Source organism: Ursus arctos, unplaced genomic scaffold (assembly GCF_023065955.2).
Source record: "Ursus arctos isolate Adak ecotype North America unplaced genomic scaffold, UrsArc2.0 scaffold_25, whole genome shotgun sequence".
In the NCBI taxonomy this organism is placed as follows: Eukaryota; Metazoa; Chordata; class Mammalia; order Carnivora; family Ursidae; genus Ursus; species Ursus arctos.
In genome coordinates this window covers 34,559,122-34,575,210 of record NW_026622930.1, presented here as the reverse complement: position 1 = coordinate 34,575,210, position 16,089 = coordinate 34,559,122, and the positions used below count along the sequence as shown (strand labels likewise).

Genomic DNA, 16,089 nt, shown 5'->3' with positions numbered 1-16,089 from the left:
TTAATTGCCCTTGTAATTATGCCCTTGTCCAGATCTGCACAGGTATGGTGTAAAAATTAAACATTCTAGCAAAGCCTGAGAAGGCCTCACTGAGGTAGGAAGACGACGGCTTTGTAAGATTTCCTGCCACCAGGAGAAGGAAAGAGAAAAACGAAAGGTGGTCTAGGAATGTCATAAGCTAGCCAGCAGTCTCCACTGAGGAAGCATTTTCTGTCTATGACCGCCTCTAAAACTGTGTGAGCTGTGATGCTGGGGATCCCCTGGTGGTTTGCTATTCAGCTAAGGCTGGCTGAAAATGGCAGAACTTGGATTGCTTGGCTGTGAATTAAGAAATAAGCACAGCAACAAAGGGAAACATGCTATGACATTTTCTAAATATTTACCGAGGGGAGTTGACAATTCAGTGACTGGAGCCAGATCTGACAGGGAATTCTGACTGCCTCCTACGCCTTCCCTCGATCACCATCTCCATCTCCAAAACCAGGTGACCTTCACGTCTTGGGAATGGCAGAAAAAAGCAGCATCTTTCTGAAAACCCAGCAAATGCAACATGATGATTCAGGCCCCCAGACCACTGTGTTTTTTTCTCTTCTCCCCAGATTTCTCATTGGAAGTAGAGGAGCAACAAAAGAGCTGTCTATAAAAACAACTGAGTCAATACAAACTACTTCTAAGATAAAATACTTCTTTCCACAGCAATTTCTGACTAGTAATATCCATGTGGTTTCAGAACCCAATATCCATGAACAGTCCCTGCCAGTCCTCATCATAAAATCAAATTTCTCATCAGCCCAAAAGATACAGTTATTTGCATTCTTGATCCTCCTGGGTCAATTGATAAACGTCAATCTGCAGGTCTGACGTTATTTAAAAAAACATTATGAATAATGAAATATACTTTAGATCACTTTAAACCTCCTGCTGGTCATGTTTCCTACACTTTCGAGTCTTATACAGAGAGTATAATTTTGCATTTGCTTTTAAAATCTGAAAGAACATACTTCAGGAGCAATTTGGTGATTGGGTTTAGATTAAAACAGGTATCTGACAGTCCCAATAATCCCCCAAAGTCCTTTCTTTCCCCCTGTCCCAGAAATGCTACATAATTAAAGTGAAGATAGTAATGTACATACCTATTGTACAAAAATGCATACATCTGTATGCCTAACAAGCAATGGGAAAATTATGGAACAGTTTAGAGTTTAATGCTCACTGATGTCTTCTCACCTGCCTATCTCCAAAACCTGGTGTGTGTGTGTGTGTGTGTGTGTGTGTGTGTGTGTGTGTGTAAGATTGTACAAAGATTAAAATATATCCTCTCGAAAATCTGCCCAAAGGAAAGAAAACTTCAGTGGTTTGGTTAGGCAGAACTTCAGGAAATAAACCCGATATTGGTCTTGAGAGAGAGACAGGAATGAAATGGGCAAGAATGATAAGAAACATGGAAGGCACGTACCATGTCTACACAGAGATGACCAGGTAAACTGCACTTTGGTCTCCCCTTTAGGCAAGCTGCCACACAAACAGAGGCTGGACTCAGTGACCTCTATGGTCCCTTCCCACTCCAATAGCGTTTGCCTCATCAATTTTTTATAGTCATCCTCTGTCCTATCACACTGTCCCCATGCATCATCAAGCCCTCCTGGCCACTTCCACGACTGAAAGGAAAATCTGTTTTCAAAAAAAAAAAAAAAAAAAAATCCATGCTCTGACTACTGCCAAAATTACAGTTCTGTCCTTTAAACAATGACCTGAACGTAATGGGCCAGGCTAAACACTTCTGAGCAAAGAAGTGCTCAATACCATCTTCAGACAATATTTTTTAAAGCTTCTCTGATATATGCAGAATTATAACCCAAGGTCTTGGGAGTGAAAGACTGTGAAGCTAATAGACCATCCCATAACCAAATCTTTCTGACTTGTACTCTTCTATTTCCTGCCGAACGTCTAACCTTAAAAGGAGGGTAGGACCCTAACAGCTGAGTTTGAATCCTGGCCCCACCTCTCATCAGCTGTATGACGTGAGACAAATTATTTAATTTCCTTGAGCCTGTTTCCTGACTTGTAAAATGCTGGTTATATGAACTACCTTGCAGAGTTACTGTGACAATAGGATTAAAAAAAAAAAAAAACCCCAAAACAAAAAAGCACCTCTGAGCATTCATTTGTTCATGCTCTCATTAAATCAACAAAGATTAACTGAGTGTCCGCTACCAGCCAGGTACCAGTACATAAAAGATGGGAAAAAATGAAAGCATTACTACTTTTATTTAGCCAAATAGTCTGTTTCCAGAATTGTGGCAGAGCCATCAGATTTTGACTTTAGTTCAAAACTTTCATGACTAAAAGAGTCATTTGTAGTTTGTCAGATATGATCCCACACGGGAGCGCACCTACTGCCTTACCTTTACACGCCCCAAAGCTAATCACCTAGCAGGTGTTCGGCCAGAGGACACCTTCAGAACACATGGAAGAAGCAACAACCAGAGCAAAAGGTGGTATCCCAGCTCTCAGCTGGACAAGCCACTCATGAAAACTCGATATGCCTGTTCTGCAAGACTGTCCTGAATGCCTGGGAGTTTTGGGGTGTTTTCAATTCCACGAGTGGACTGAGTCTTCTGAGAATTTAGGATTAACAGCTCTGGCTCATCCCCAATCTTTGTGACTGGGCCACTGATAAAGCTAAGAGCAACAGCTAAGGGATCTAAAAGCCATGTTTTCATAATGTAGGATTCATGCTTTTCAGCTGTGCTTTACTCTAGAGTTTGATAAAGTTCTGTATAAACGATCCACCCCTGAGGAGTCAGTTGGTTTCGAGGCTGTGGGCTCTTCTTCAATGTGAGCCTCCCAACATTCCTTTTCCTAAGTAGCCCAAAGCCTCCAGGCAAGTACAAGCCCAGCTGTGTTGGGTGTTGGGCATTCAGTACGCTTAAACATTTTGCACTTACAAAAAAGAGTTTTCAAAGACTTTCTCGAACCCAGGGCTCCGAGCAGAAGATTTTGATTTGTAAACTATTCTCATTCAGGAACCACCTGAATCATTTTCCCTAGAAACTAAAGTACAGACCAGGACTACCTCAAGGCTATGAATTTTGCGTATCTACCTCCTACCTGGAGCTGACAGCCTAGGTTATTCACAGGAGTTACCGGTACAAAAATAGTCACTATCTTCCCCCTCCCCAAATTTGATGCATCTAAATTTTTTTCTAAAAAGTGGATTTTCATTTCGCTTCAGCGAGTTTAGCGCGTTATTACCAACTCCTGGCGCCTCTAATTGCTCACTGAAAACAGTGGTTTGGATATTAATAGGCTATAAATCAAGGCCCTACCTGGGGCTCGTTGTCACGGAAACAGTACTCAAGCCCACAGCGACTTCCCCACCCTCGGGAAGTCTGGGCGAGCTGGTGGGAGTTGGGGATGGTTTTAAAGCTCCGGTTGTTTCTCCCACTTTCTGCTATTTCTCAGGGCCAACTTTTGTTGGAGAAAGAGGAACTGGTGAGGCGGGTGAGAGTAGAGTGGACCGTAGCAGCTTGAACTCTTTGGGAGAGGAGGGCAGGAGGTCCTTGGAGTATGCCACGGGCATTCTGATCTTTCCTCCTTGGGTCTGCACCCGGCCACTCTCTCAGCGTAGTTCCCAGCGTCCGGGAATCAGGCCCCCTCCGCTGACCTGTCCTGTTCTCCCTGCCTGGACGCTGGGCTGCCCCGGGAGCGCGCGTACAAGTTCCCCAGAAGAAAATCTGAGCGGCCCCGGGCTGAGAAGCCGGGCGGCGGAGGCAGAGAGGACAGCGCGACGGTCCGACAGGCTGGAGGCAGAATTCCCTTTGCCCCCATGCCGGGGTCCTGGAGGAGGTGGCCCGGGACTTAAACATGCACCGCCCCCCACCCTCGCCCTCCCAGAGCCCCGAGGCGACGCTCCAGGATCCGGCTCTCCAAAGCAAAGCGCCCGACTCGCCAAGTGCCTCCAAAGCCCACGCGGATTCCCGCGCCCCAGGATGTTTGCTGCCGCAGCCGCCAGGGCCTCCCGGGCCCCACGCCCCGCACCCAGGGCTGAGCCCCCACCCGTCCCCTGGGCCACGCGCGTCACGCGCCCCCTGGGCCCAGCGCCTCCTCTGCGCTCGCGCCGCGCGCTCCAGCCTCGCGCATCCGCACCCTTACCCAGCCCCCGCCTGCCGCTGGGCCCTCCCGGGACTTACCTGCGCTGGGGCTGTAGCGGCGGCCACCCGGAGCCCGGGGGCGGCGGCGGCGGCGGCGGCGGCGGCGGCGCAGGGAGAAGAGGGCAGCACGGGGCTCCTAGCACAGCGGCCGCCGGGCGCCTGGTGCTGCCGAGCCGCGGACCCGCCCAGAGATATAAATAACATTATCTGAGGAGGGACATTCCTGCCGGGGGACATCGCTGCTGCCGGGACCAGATAGTCCCGCGGCGGGGGCGGGGAGGCGGGGCCGCAGCCTCCCGCAGCGCCAGGCCCAGCCCCCGCCTTCCCCACCCACTCCCGCACCTGCCAATCAGCCTCCGCGCTGGGGGGCACCTGCCAGGCCTCCGCCCGGGCTCCTGCGGACGGCCTCCGCCTCCTGGCTGGCCGCCTGGACCCGGGACGCCAGAAGCTCGAGCCGCCCGCAGCGCCCCCATCGTCGTTCACCTCCCGTAACCGCGCGCTGCCGCGAGCTCCCTGCGGCGGGAAAAGGATTTCACTCCGCAGCTCGGGCCTAATTCGTATGCCCTGAGCACTGAGCCTGGCCATGAAAATGAGCCCTCCAGCCTTTCCCGCCCCGCGTCCCCACTGTGTACTCTCCAGTTTTTAAACTATATTAAAACACACGCTTAGACCGTAGGGTGGGCGAGGCGGGTGCCCCGGCCGTGCGCCCCCGCTGCGGCGGGTTTGGGAAGGAGAGCTTGTTCCCCGGGGCTGGGGCTGGTGTGTTAGCACGCTCTGGGGCGGACTTCACTTGGCAGGCGGTGTGAACAGACGCTGGGAGGCCCCCGCCCCCAGCCCACGGGCTCAGCCTCTCTGTTTCTGTCTGCAAACCTGGTGTGGTCTGGACAGACCCGCACTGCTGACCGGGCGCAGCCCACAGTCCCACGGCGCTCGCATATTGCAAGGACTGTAATCAACAGGCAAACTGCCACACGAGCCCACCCGCACCTCCTATCCGGCCCCATTTTCCAGGCGAGCAGGGGCTTCCTCACTTCGAGTCTGTATGGGGAGGGATGCAGTAGGCCAGAGAAAACACTAGAACAATGGTGCCAAAGAGGAAAGACAAGGCATCTCCGAGTCACCCGAGTGAGAGTCACAGAAGAAAATGGGCAGCTTGCAAGGCTGTCCATTTTCTTGACTTTCTTAAGATACAAGGTTATTCTTCAATAACACTTAGTGGTACCCTTCACTGTAGCTTTCATCTCCTTTCTCCATCGGTCGTTTCCGGGACTGTGTCTCACCCAGGTATCAGCCCAGGTGATCTCAGGTATTATGGATGGCAGTGGAGATTAAAAGCACAAAGATGTAGAAAAGAGTTGCAACTTTGACTGATACTGGCTGGTATTCTTAACAACGGGGCAGTCTTACTCCAGAGATATTTGCTTCGGAGTATAATTATGCTGTTTTCCAGGATTCACCAGGAAAAGGGTATTTAATTGCCAGATGTGCATGCTTCATTTATATATTGAACAGATGCAAAGATATTTCACTTCCTGCTGCAGCCACACTTCTCCAGAGTGGGCATTTACGTACTGACATGTGTTAAGTGGGGCAAACTCCACAGATATTACAAAGCCACAGAACTCTCCACCCCTTATTAACCTCAATTTCTCAAGAGACACTAGTAATAAAGGAAAGATGATAGCATTAGATTAGTAATGATGCCCCCTCCTTCTGATAACATTTAAGAATCCATTTGTTTATTACTGAGTTAGATACAGAAAGACCTTTTTCATTTAAAAAATTATTTAAGAACCAAATTCTGGCAAGGGAAACTCAAGAAAAACAGGCCAGCTTCAAAAGCTGAGAGTATGATATATCTCAAGTAGAAATCCTTGATCTATTTTTGAAAGGAAAAATGGTGAGAAATTATTTATGTTTTTTAAAAGCCTTGTGTGAATAAACTTACTAAATAAATTCATGATTCCGGAGGGTTGCCGCTCTGCGGCTACATGCTTGTATACTACATGAAGCAGCTAATTCCTTAGCTATAAGTCTGTGGCACCAAACTGAAAAGTTGGACACATATTTCTTTGTAGCCTTAGAATTTATAATTTTCAACCACAAGAAAAATTAATATGATAAAAGTACCACATCAGTGGACAGATTACCCTAGGATTTTACAAAACAGCTCAGCTGCTTTAGTTATCTCCACTCTAGCTGAAAGCTAAATAATTCAATACAACCTCATTTGCTCCAGAGCCTGTTATCCTGACAGCATCCCCAAATGCTTTACAGCTAATAGAGTTACAGTGAAATGATAAATCAGAACTGAGGGAGAGGGGAAGTTTAGAAGTACAGAGGGAAAGGGCACTGTCAAAGAAGGAGGGGGGGAAATAGCAAATCCCAGGGAGTGGGAATGAGAAATTGGGGAGAGATAAGAAGGAAAAGCTGAATATATGGGTTCATAATCAAGGTCATTGTCTTGGGCAACAGGGATTAATTCTGCAGCGATTTTCTGAGAAGAGTATGTAATGCCTCCTGAATTGTCTAAAGGACATTCTCTTTGGTCCAGGGGCTGCACCTCCTTTACCCCCATTCATGTTGACACTATACACTTCCAAGCTACCCAGCAAGCTCTCAATAGTAATCTGAAGTTCTGGGTCCAGAAGGGAAGGTGTGCATTTGAGACTAGATCCTGTTAGCTGGTAGGCCAGAAAGTGAGAGGAAGGACTCCACAGAATGACCTACCCAGCTCCAGCTGATATCAATAGGTAAGGCCAAGAGGATGTAAATAGGGACAATAGAGGAATCTGACATAGAGGGAATCTGACATAGAGGGAACTTTCACTTTTTACCTCTATATTCTCTGAATTTTTCACATTGAACTTGTACTATTTGATAATCATAGAGCTAATAAAGACAATAGGTAGAGACTAGATCAAGATGGATCCAGCACATGCATTTACCTTTTCTTCCATCCCAAATCTCAAAAAACATACGTCTTAGAATAAGAATTTAATAGCACAGGGAAATAAGACAAAGGCTGAGCAACTTTCCAAGCATCTTTAGGAAATCCCAAAATTTAAAAAAAGAGACAGGATCTGATCTAGAGAGGAATAAAATAAGAGAAAGTCAAAACAGGTTCAGGAGAAGGAATAGCTTAGGGAAGTTCCAAGCAAGAGTCAAAGGATACAAGAGGAGGAGGGGGGCCCTAGGACCCAATAATTCATTAAGGAGCCTCCTCTCCCTGCTGGCATTAAGTATCAGATGTTTGCCTGTGGGATAAAGAAGTGAGCAGAGATCCTGGAACTGGAGGAAATGACAGGGAACCTTCTTTCTCTTCTGATAGCATGTGTGCCCTTCCTTCACAACCCCTGGAGAGAGGCTGTGGTAAACAGAATGGGCAGGCAAATGAATTCTCAAATAAAAGATCATCAAGCAACCCAAATCACCAAAGACTTTGTCAGGGTAGGGGAACCAATATCATGAAAGAGAAGCACTAGACTTAACTAACAGAAAGAAGTAATATCAGAGGAAACAAAGTTAATAAAAGGAAACAGAGATAAATTTAAAATAAATTTAAATTTTATTCAGTAAGATTTGAAAGGATATTGCATCCATGAGAAATAAGCAATAAGAAAACAAGGAAATTTAAAAAGTTGTTCCTGAAATTGAAAATTTATTAGCTGATAAGCAGAACTGACTAAGTTGAAAGGCAGATTAGTGGAACGGAAGTTCTCCCCAAAGACAGAGCCAAAAACAAGAAGATGGAAAGTTTTAAGAATGGTTGAAAGTCATGGAAGCAAGATCCTCAAGGTCCAATATCCATCTAATAGAAGTTATACAAGGAAAGAGAAGAGAGAGTAGAGAAGATAAAAATAATGAGAAAGTAGAATAAAATTTCTCAGAATTGAAGAAAATATGAATTTTCAATTATAAAATCCTAAATTTAGAAGATGAAGACTTTTAAATATAGTTTACAGTTTAATGACAGTTTAAAGTTTATGATTTTATCTATAAAAGCCAATAATTTAAACAAAATTAAATAAAAAACTAAAAACTATAATAAACTAACTTGCTGTGCCTTGAATTAAGACTATTTTTACTGAGGGGCAGCTGGGTGGCTCAGTTGGTTAAGCGTCTGCTTTTGGCTCAGGTCATAATCCCAGGACCCTGGGATCAAGCCCCACATTGGGCTCCCTGCTCAGCCTCTCCCTCTACCTCTGCTTGCTGCTCCCCCAGCTTGTGCTTGCTCTCTCCCTCTCTCTCTCTGTCAAATACATTAATAAAATCTTTTTTAAAAAAGACTTTTACTGAATCACAGAACTGAAGTTGTTTGAAATTTAAAACTACTTTGACTTAGAAATAAACATATATATATCAGAAAGCTACTTACAAAAGGAAAAGCCAAACCAAATACACCTGAACCTACCTGATGTTCCATTCATTCAAATCCCTGCTAGCAATGGAAGAATCAAGAGCAGATGGTAACATATAGAAAACTTCAAACTAGTGCCTAAAGCTCAAAAAAACATTAGTTCCCCCCTACCCTTTCACCAAGAGATGTAGTTCATGCAACTAAGCTAAAATTTCCATTCCATTTCTGGAAACATCTAGGGGAACCATGACCTCTACAACTCCCAAAGACAAAGCAGAGGCAGGACCAATTAGAAAAGCCTTCCATTTATAATATAGAGGATGAAGGATCAAACGTCTCCTTCAGATGCCTCAAACAAAATGGTCACTGTAAGGAACCGAGAGCCTGCAGCAGGTGTGCAAATACCAAACTAGTCCACGGAAGCACTAGCCAGACTTTGGAATAAATGAGCGTCTTTCCTTCCATAGCTGTTCCTGAGCTTTTCCTCCCTTTTCAGGATTAGATTGTCTGTTACCTAAGGGATGCCAGCTTGTACAGATATAATAGCAGACTTATCTTGGGGCGTGCCTGGAGGTGCTCAATGTTCTTCTACAGTTGCACTCTAGGGCTGTATGAGTTTTCTAGGGCTTCTGTAACACTTACCACAGACTGGGTGGTCTAGACAACCGAAATTTTTGTTATCAGAATTCTGGAGGCTAGAAATCTGGGATCAAGGTGTGGGCAGGATTGTTTCTTCTGAGGCTTCTCTGGCTTGTAGATGGCCATCTTCTCCCTGTCTTTACATGGTTTCTCTTCTGTGCCTATGTCCTAATCTCTTCTTTTTAAAAAAGATTTTATTTATTTATTTTTTTGAGAGAGAGAGTACGAGCAGGGGGAGGGACACAGAGAGTGGATGAAGCAGACTCCCCACTGAGTGTGGAGCCCAATGCGGGCTCGATCCCAGGACCCCAACATCACGACCTGAGCTGAAGGCAGATGCTTAACCGACTGAGCCACCCAGGCGTCCCCTAATCTCCTCTGATAAGAACAGTATCATACTGGATTAGGCCCACTCATATGACCTCAGTTTACCTTCATTACCTCTTTAAAGGCCCTATCTCCAAATATGCTTACTTTCTGATATACTGGGGTTTAGGATATCAACATATGAATTTGGGGGGCACATAATTGAGCCCGTAACACAAGCCCCATCTTTTCTCACGGGAACTGCTTCTGTAAGCCTCCTAACTGCTCTCCCATTCTCTAGTTTCATTCTCCTTCAATTCCTCTTCCACACAGTAGCCAAAGCACACTTTCTAAAAAGGAAATCTGATCATGTCACTCCACTACTTTAAATTATCCAGTGGCTCCCCATTGCTTTCAGGATATTGTTTTAAGTTTTGCAGCACCTAACACAATTTCTGACTACAAGATGTACTTCATAAAGGCCTGATTAGTAAATAAATAAACTAATGAGCAAACAAATCATGGAAACTAAAAGAGAGCTGCAATTGTGGAGATCAACCAAAGAAGTAGGTAATTCAAAGTCCTTTCTATTTGGCTTAAAAATATGCATTTGTGGGGCACCTGGGTGGCTCAGTAGTTAAGTGTCTGCCTTCATCTCAGGGCGTGATCCCGGATCCCTGGGATCGAGTCCCACATCAGGCTCCTCCGCTGGGAGCCTGCTTCTTCCTCTCCCACTCCCCCTGCTTGTGTTCCCTCGCTCTCTGGCTGTCTCTCTCTCTGTCAAATAAATAAAATCTTTAAAAATATATATATGTATTTGTGAATTCTTTTTCAGGAGAACCAATTTCCTATTTATGTTTGAGTAAGGTTATTTAAATGAATTCACATTCCCTGAGAAATAATTGGCAATATTTGTGCCTGAATTTCACCAGCTCCTCAGTCACCTTGGCACGTTCATACCTAACTTACTGTCTACGGGTGAGAAATGGAGCCAATTAAGTAGGTTTTATGTTCACACCTACCACCAAGTTCAGCTACAGGGGAAAAGGCCTGCTGTCTTCCAATGTCTCATTCATAATGAGGCACGGCAAATACAATGGTGATTGTTCAGCATGGAATTTTGTCTCTATTTGCCTTACCTCTCAGTGTCATTTTCAGACCTCATCCTTGGAGCAAGGCCACGCTCCATTATGCCAAAGGCTTGAGGGCACAGGATTAAAAACATTGGAAGGTGGATCAAAAAGCATTACAAACAGTGACTGATGTTGTTTTGACATTAACATTCTTATCTTGAGTACTCCACAAAGTGTATAATCTGTATGTGGATAATCGAGAGTGCCTACACCTGAAGCTTTGTTCTCTTCCTTGAGATATTTATCAAGTCAGGAACTCAAGTCAAGGGGAGAAAATATAAGTTAAAAATTGAGTTGGTTAATAAAGAATGACAGCAAGAGTTACAGTTCAACCAATTAAACAATTTTTTTGTGTATGTGACGATTATTGCCAGCATAAATGGTCTTAATTGCTTTTATTTGTTAGTGAGCAGCTTCCAAATTCAAAATATTTTTTTTCATAATATTAACCAAGACCTTTGGGAAAATTTCAATAAAGTTTGGAAAGCTATTGCAATAAAAGACTTCATTACCTCTGCAAATTCATCTCATTTTCTATTCTGTGGGATATTCCTGCAGCTGCTTAACGTTTGGATATTTCTTCGATGCTTTAAAGTCTACAAGAAACTATGATTCAACTCAAACATGATTTATTTTGTAGAATAACTACTTCTTATCAAAAACATCATTTTTCCCTCATTTTCCTTTGTGTAAGGCAAATTCTATTTTTAAAGGATTACTTATCATTTTCTTTTTACCAAATGCCATATAATCATTTTTATTCAATTTCATGAAGTAAATTGCTATCATTATCCTTATTGCTAGATAAAGAAACCAAGAAACTCAGAGTTCAAGTAATTTTCCAAAAAAATCACATAGAACTCCAAATCCTTTGCTCATTAAAGAGTTGTTTATCCAGGAAGCACCGTCTCATGGTTTTTGAATTAACACATTCTCACAATATTTAATGTAGATTATCCGTTGTATAGACTAATATATTTTTTAAAGATTTTATTTATTTACTTGAGAGAGAGAGAGAGAGCAAGAGAGAGAGAGCACGAGCCAGGGAGAGAGGCAGAGGAAGAGGAAGAAGCAGACTCCCTGCTCAGCAGGGAGCCTGACATAGGACTCGATCCCAGGGCCCCAGGACCATGACCTGAGCTGAAGGCGGCCACTTAACCAACTGAGCCACCCAGGTGCCCCTGGACTAACATTTTAAGTCAATAATTAAGTCAAGAATTTAGCCCCAAATTATGCTGAGCATGTGCAAGGAGCAACTCCATGTTGCTTATTCTATTCTATCATCATCTTAATCATCAAAATACACATAATGAAGTATATACTCTGGACCTTCCATAGCAGAAACCGAAAGAAGTGAAAGCTATAAGCCCTCTTTGGAAGGGTTTCAAAGCTGTGCCTGAACATCAGTATCCCATATCTGACCCCAACCCCTGCTAAACCTTTCTCAACTCCCAGTCCTTACCTCTACCAAATATTGCCAGAAATTGATAAGTAGGAGCTTGCCCATATGATTTCAGGTACTTGAAACCACGTGGAATGTCCTCATTCCAAAGATTATATAGGAATCGGCAAACTTATTTCATAACTAACAACAAATGTTAAAATGCACATGACCCTGGGAAGAGTTCGCTTTTAAGGTACAGCCTTTTGGCTACTGGAATAAGAAAAAGTCAGTGCCGCTTAATAACATTTTAATAGCTCAGCAATTTTTTGGAAAGAAGTTAGCAGGGTGAAACAGAAAAATCAGTAGACGTAGTCAAAAGACTTAGATTCTACTCCCCCTTATCTGCTCTATGCCTCAATTTTTCTTCTGTAAAACGATAGCACTGAACCAGCTAGTCTCAAGGACTCTTTCAGCTCTTGCTCTCGATATTTTACACCTACAGTAAGAACATTCTGGAAGTTCATTATAATAATGTTCATTAAAATGAAAAATCAGAAATCAACGTCCATCAAAATGAAATTGGTTAAACCAGGTATAGTGTAGATACACATGTGCGCACACACACACACACTCACACTCACACTACATATAAATTCTTTGTAGACAGTTAAGTGATGATGTGGTTTACATTTATTTATGGGGAAAGATGCCATGACATACTGCCAAATTTTTTTTAAAAGTAGGCATCAAATAATTTCTATTTGACTAAAGAAAGCATTTTATATCAAAAAGGATACTCCTAAAAATGTTATTTCTAGATGTTGGAATTAAGAGTAATTCTTACTTCCTTCTCTATTTTTGTATAATGTTTGGATATTTTATAAGCAGAGAATATTTTCATAATAAACAACAAAGTTATTTTCAATTTGGGAAAAATACAGTAAAATGTAAATAGCAAATATTACATCCTTTCCTGTGAGCAAGTTTTGATAGACAAGAGGGCCAAGGCAAGAACAAAATAGCAGTAACCTAAAGGAAAACAATGCCTAAATATTTTCATCGACACTCAGATAATGAAATAAATACGTGGCCTGTAAGTAAAGAATTGTTCTTGTTATACAGATTGGGCTCAGCCGATCTGTTTTTCTTAGTTATCTCAGTCATCACCAGTGTTGGGAGATGGATTTGCCTGACCTGTGCTTGCTCCCTCACCAGTTTATCCCACGCCCAATGAGAAGATTTGTCAAGCCATCAGACTGGCCACTGGATCCAACTCAAAGCTAACCATTTTAGGACACGATTAATCCTATAACTTTGTGTTCTTTCATCCTGTGTTTTATTTAAGTTTCCCAATGTTGCCTAGTCAATCTTGATAATTGTCACCACTCAAGTTTGGAAACATGCAGAATTAAGTATTTGAAGATAGTTAAATCAAACCAAATAAAGAATCATACATAATTCAGCAAAGGAGGAAGAATTAAGCTTTCTAAATACAGAATGGCGAAGGACAGCTTTGACCCAAGTTGAAAATTGGTAGGAAAATAAAATGTTGCAGGAGGCTGTAAATTAAATACAGACCAACATGGTAGCTATTGTCATTCAAAAAGTGTGGGGTGTGGCTGCAACAGCCTTCAGAGATCTCAGTGTAGGATCAGATACCTGTGAGTTCCAGCAAGCTAAGCCAGGGCTGTGCTTTTCCGGAGGGAGCCTTCTGTTGACAACAAGATTACTGGTTCTATATTATTTGCTTGTCACCAATTGTATCATGCCTTATATGCTAAAATTAGTTCCCTAATTCTCAATTTGGGGGGTCATTGGCTTTTTGGGTTAACTATCCAGGAGCTAGGCACCTGGGAGAGGAACTATGCTCACACAAAGAGAATTTCTAAAGTTCCAACCCAGGCAGCTCAGGAAGTCAACTGGTGTTTGCCTGCTGGAAGTGCTGGAGGTGTTTAAACACCACAACAGGAAACTGTAAGTGGAATCGCTTTAAGTTGAGGACAGCCTATATGTAATTAGGGATAGTATTTTTTACGAATTTACTTATCATTTATTTCATTTATCATATTCTGCTTCCTGAGAGGATTTTGAGGAGGTTCTTGCATTTTATTTACAGAGCAGCTTCATGTATTAATTAGCCTTCTCTTCCCAACTAGATTGCATAATGCCTGATACTTAAAAGCATGTCTTCAGTTTCCTTTCTGTTGCTCAAGTTGTCTGGTATAATGCTGAGCAATGACAGATGGGCATACATAAAAATAATACTGAAGAGTAATGAGCAGAGGTACATAGTTACTACTGGTTAATTAGTAAAGCCGTGTTACAGATTCTAGCTCTTCTCCTGGATCCCACAAAAGACATGGCAATCATAGGGTGACCGTATGTCCCAGTTTACCTCAGGCAATCCTGGCTTACACCTGTCGTTCCAACAGAATCATTAATTCCCTTGCCCTTTCAAAAGTGTGCAAATTACACAATGACCCTATTCATCAGGCATCACTAAGGGGCCTCCTAATAAATTCCAATATACAAAAGCAATTCAGCTTTAGCAGTAAATGAAAGCTTTGTGGCAAGACAACCACAAAGTACAAAGTTAAGATTACACTATTAACTACTTGCTATTTCCTAGACTGGTTATCTCTATATAAGTTTAAGTCAACTCTGCCCTCTACTGTCTTTTCACAGTATTATGACATCATGAAGCTAGCACTGTTTCAGCTTCATTAATTGAAGCTGATTGTGTTGGTCCTGTTGATTACTTTAGAGGGCTGGTCCTCAACCTTGAGCTGCTATATTAGTTTTTAAAAATCTCCACTGCCTATGCTGTACCCCTGATCAATTAAATCAGAATCTCTGAGGATGGGACCCAAATGTCAATTTTTTAAAAAGCTCCCCAGTTGCTACCAATGTACAGCAAAGGTTGAGAACCATTGCCTAGAATGTCAGATCAAATAGCCTGTTGTGGTTCACTTAGTTTTTTTTTTTTTTTTCCATAGCCTAGATTATACTATATGCCTAATCGTATCTGGAGAAGCATTGGAAATTAGAAGAAAATGATGAGTGCATCAGGACAAATCTACATCACTACTGAAAAAATTACATTAAAAAAAAAAGCCATTCTAAGGGATGGTGTCTTCCTTGGGTATAAAAATATATTTTTAATTAACTGATGACATGGACAGTACTTACTCAGAAATGAGTCTGTTAGGCCATCAGCTTTGATGCCACAACTCAGCCCTAATTCTCTGTTGATGGAATTATGTGCTGAAGAAGCTCTAAGATAGCCAAGAAAGTTGGACCAAAAGATGGGGGCAAATAAGGTAGAGCCCATTGCATTAAACGACTGCTTCCTTTTTTGTGATTGTTCAGAGACTTGTTAATGGAGTTTATCATATGGAAAAGCACTGATGTGAAAGCTCAGGAAATCTGCTGGAGTAGAAGTTGCACTAATTAGAACATTAACTAAATTAAGTCACTGGGGGGCAATGAATCCCAAAGGGAATAACAGAGAAAGGAGAAAAATACAGAAAAACCATTAATAATCAACAATTAGCCAAGAAGAAGGCTTTTTTAAAAAGTTTTATTTATTTATTTGAGAGGGAGAGAGAGCAGGGAAAATTTTGTAGAAAATTAGCCAAGAAGAAGGCTTTTTTAAAAAGTTTTATTTATTTATTTGAGAGGGAGAGAGAGCAGGGAGAGGGGCAGAGGGAGAGAATCTCAAGCAGACCCCCCCCCACTGAGTGGGGCGACTGCTGTGGGGCTCCATCCCAGGACCCTGAGATCAAAAGTTAGACACTTAACTGAGCAACCCAGGAGTCCCAGGCTTTTAATAAGTGAAAAGTTTACTTCCCACTCCTTTTTTCTAAAGTTCACTAGGAAAAGTGACCTCATGTTTGAGACTGGCCCTGTTAAAAGAGGTCTTATTCCTCCTAAACTCTTAAACAAAACTGTGGGATCAGCCAGAGTGTTGGCATGAGAAACAAGGGGTCACTTGGGAATTTTAATAGTGAGCATCAGGGCAAAAAGCCCCTGTGAGAACAGCAGAGGCCTCCTAATACTAAAAGGAGGGGAGAGGAAGATGCATGTGACAGATGGTGATGTCCTTATACACCA

At 42.8% G+C, this 16,089-nt stretch overlaps 1 protein-coding gene across 2 annotated transcripts in view; it reads right to left on the bottom strand.

The window, feature by feature from the left end:
• The window catches only part of SPTB (spectrin beta, erythrocytic), a 119,945-nt gene extending 115,618 nt beyond the window's left edge, over positions 1-4,327 (bottom strand). Inside the window, exons 1-2 of one of the 2 annotated variants that reach the window (XM_048220059.2) lie at positions 4,194-4,327; positions 384-528 (exon numbers count right to left, since the gene is read on the bottom strand). The gene's annotated coding sequence lies outside the window, so the exon portion shown is untranslated. The remainder of the gene's footprint in view (positions 1-383; positions 529-4,193) is intronic. The other variant, XM_026486830.4, reaches the window with a different exon arrangement.
• Positions 4,328-16,089: the final 11,762 nt, after the last annotated feature.